At 39.9% G+C, this 3,165-nt stretch overlaps 1 non-coding gene across 1 annotated transcript; it reads left to right on the forward strand.

Annotated features, from left to right (window-relative positions):
• Window positions 1-2,216: 2,216 nt before the first annotated feature.
• LOC127099520 (small nucleolar RNA R71) lies at window positions 2,217-2,323 on the forward strand. The gene has a single exon (XR_007794013.1). It is a non-coding gene; the product is annotated as a small nucleolar RNA R71 (small nucleolar RNA).
• Window positions 2,324-3,165: the final 842 nt, after the last annotated feature.

Here is a 3,165-nt window from a genome sequence, read left to right on the forward strand (position 1 = left end):
ACGACTGTGATGCCTCCCTTTTTAGGTACTACATGCACAGGGCTCACCCACTTAGTATCCGAGATCTGATAGATTATACCTGCCTCAAGTAACTTAAGAACTTCCTTTTTAACAACATCACTCATTATAGGGTTTATTCTTCTCTGATGTTCTCTGGAGGGTTTTGAATCTTCTTCGAGCAAAATCCGATGCATGCATACGGATGGGCTTATACCTTTCAGGTCAGAGATATTATATCCTAAGGCTGAGGGATATCTTCGTAAAACGTCTAAAAGTTGGTTCCTTTCCTCTTAGCTCAAGGTAGCACTGACTATAACTGGACGGTTCATCTCTTCATCGAGGAACTCATATCTCATATTTTAGGCAGTTCCTTAAGTTCTAAGGTTGGTTTCTTAGGGCATGGCATAGGATCTGGGGTAAGGGATAAACATTCGTAAAGGTTATCATCGATGTAGGGTTTTCTAAAGTCATCATCTTCCATTATGAGGGTTGATGGTAACTTAATTGTTTTTATAATTTCTTCTTGTTCTAATTCTCTAACACATTCATCAATGATATCTAAGGCATAACATGTGTCTCCCATCACAGGTGCCATAAGAAATTTCGAAAGTATAAAATCTATTTTCTCGTCACCTACCTCAAAGGTCAACTTTCCTCTCTTGACATCTATTATGGCTCCTGCAGTCGATAAGAATGGTCTACCTAGAAGGATTGGTATATCATTGTCCTCTTTGATGTCCATGACAAAAAAATCAGTAGGGATAAATAACTGACCTATCCTAACAGGGACATCTTCTAAGATGCCTATCGGATATTTAACAAATCTATCGGCTAACTGAAGTGACATCTTAGTGGGCTGTAATTCTCCTAAGTTTAACCTCTCACAAACCGCTAAAGGCATTAAGCTCACACTAGCTCCTAAGTCTAGAAAAGCTTTTTCGATGACATGACTTCCCAAAAGACAAGGAATGGTGAAATTTCCAGGATCTTTATCTTTTTTGGCTAATTTATTCTCGGAAACAGCATTACATTCCAAAGGCTTCGGATCGTCAAGTCTACGTTTGTTGGTAAGGATGTCTTTGAGAAACTTTGCATAAGAAGGTATTTGGGTGATGGCTTATGTGAAAGGGATTTCTACGTGAAGTTTTTCTATAACTTTAATAAATTTTTGATACTGGTTATTGATCTGGGTTTGTTTGAGTCTTTACGGATATGGTATAGGTGGTTTATATGGCGGGGGTGGTATGTAAGTTTTATCTTTAGGTTCTTCTCCTTTTTCTCGACCTTCCTGTTTTTCAGATTCCTCTGGTTCCTTTACTTCATCCGGGGGTTTGGTACATTCCTTAGAAGTTTTGGGTTCACTCAATCTAGGGTTTGGTGGCTCATCATAAGCGTTCCCGCTTCGTAGGGTAATGGCATTGGCTTGCCCTCTCGGATTTCGTTGAGGTTGTCCAGGGAACTGTCCTCCAGGTGTAGTCTGGGGGGCTTGGTTTAAAGCTACCTGAGAGATCTGGGTTTCAAGCATCTTGGTATGAGTAACTATTTGGTCAACCTTGGTTCCTAATTGAGTAATCAATTCATTAACATGAATGTTTTGGTTCATGAACTCCTTGTTTTGTTGGGTTTGAGTGGTGATAAAATTTTCCATAATTTTCTCAAGGCTCGACTTTGGTGGCACAGGTTGCATAGGTTGATTTGATCTTGGGGCTTGATAATTAGGTCTCGGAGGCGCATTATTTTGGATTGAGTTATTGTTTTTGTAGGAGAAGTTTGGGTGATTCCTCCATCCAGGGTTATAGGTATTCGAATATGGGTTCCCTTGGGTGTAGTTCACTTGCTCAGAGTGGCTTTCGTTTAATAGACTGCATTCTGCAGATTGGTGTCCTTTGGTTGCACATATCTCACAATCCGACGAAACTGCGGCTATAGTATTCGGGTTTATGCACATATGCTCGACCTTAAGGGCTAATGCGTCCATTTTAGCTTGCATCATGTCTATAGAGCTTAGTTCATGCACTCCTCCTTGGGCTTCTTTCTTCTCAACTGTCGCTCGTTCGACTCCCCATGATTGATGGTTTTGAGCCATATCTTCGATGAGGGCACTAGCTTCAGGGTAAGGTTTGTTCATTAGAGCACCGCCTGCAGCAGCGTCGATGGTCATCTTCGTGTTATAGTGAAGTCCATTATAGAAGGTTTGAATGATTAACCAATTTTCTAAACCATGATGTGGGCATGCTCGTAATAACTCTTTATATCTCTCCCAAGCTTCAAACAACAATTCTCCTTGGTTTTGGGTAAATCTAGTTATATGGTTTCGAAGAACGGTGATCTTACTTGGGGAAAATATCTAGCAAGGAATACTCTTCTAAGGTTATCCCAAATCGTAATGGAATTGGGTGAAAGGGAATCTAAGCATGATAGGGCTTTATCTCTGAGGGAAAAAGGGAATAATCTTAAACGGATTGCCTCAGGAGAAGCTCCATTGGTTTTAAAAGTGTCTGCTAATTGAAGAAATATTTTTAAATGTTGGTTTGGGTTCTCAGTAGCGAGACCTACGAATTGTCTCTGTTGCACTAGTTGCAACAGGGATGGTTTAAGTTCGAAATTATTAGCTGGTATGGTTGGGTTTACTATACTAGAACTAGGTTCTTTGTTAGATGGTTGGGTGAAGTCCTTAAGAGGTCTTTGGTTTTGATCTTCGGCCATAGCTCTCTTAATTTTATGAAAGAACAAACATGCGCGAGCGTAACGTTCAGGTTCTGCTAGAGGGTATTTAAGCTTCCGGTGCTGCGAGCTTTTCGCATTGACTGGCGGGAAATAGCCTAAGTCTAAACGATATAACAACAGGGAAATGAAATTTGACGAAATTGGTCCCCGACAACGGCGCCAAAAACTTGATGTGTTGCTTTTCGCAAGTATACGAACGCGTCAGAGTAATATAAAAGATTGTCGAATCCACAGAGACCAAGTGTAAATCTATCGTTATCTATTGTTATGGTGTTTATCAAAGGCAATCAAAATAAGTGATTTTAGAGTGTGCAATGAAAGTTAAAGTATTGAATACAGTTCAATTAATAAAGACAGGGTCGAATGTAATTCACATAATCAATTAATAATCCAAGTACTAGCTAATAGAGCTACTTATGGGCAGTGTTTCCTACTTTG

The sequence above is a fragment of the Lathyrus oleraceus genome, chromosome 6 (assembly GCF_024323335.1).
Source record: "Lathyrus oleraceus cultivar Zhongwan6 chromosome 6, CAAS_Psat_ZW6_1.0, whole genome shotgun sequence".
In the NCBI taxonomy this organism is placed as follows: domain Eukaryota; kingdom Viridiplantae; phylum Streptophyta; class Magnoliopsida; order Fabales; family Fabaceae; genus Lathyrus; species Lathyrus oleraceus.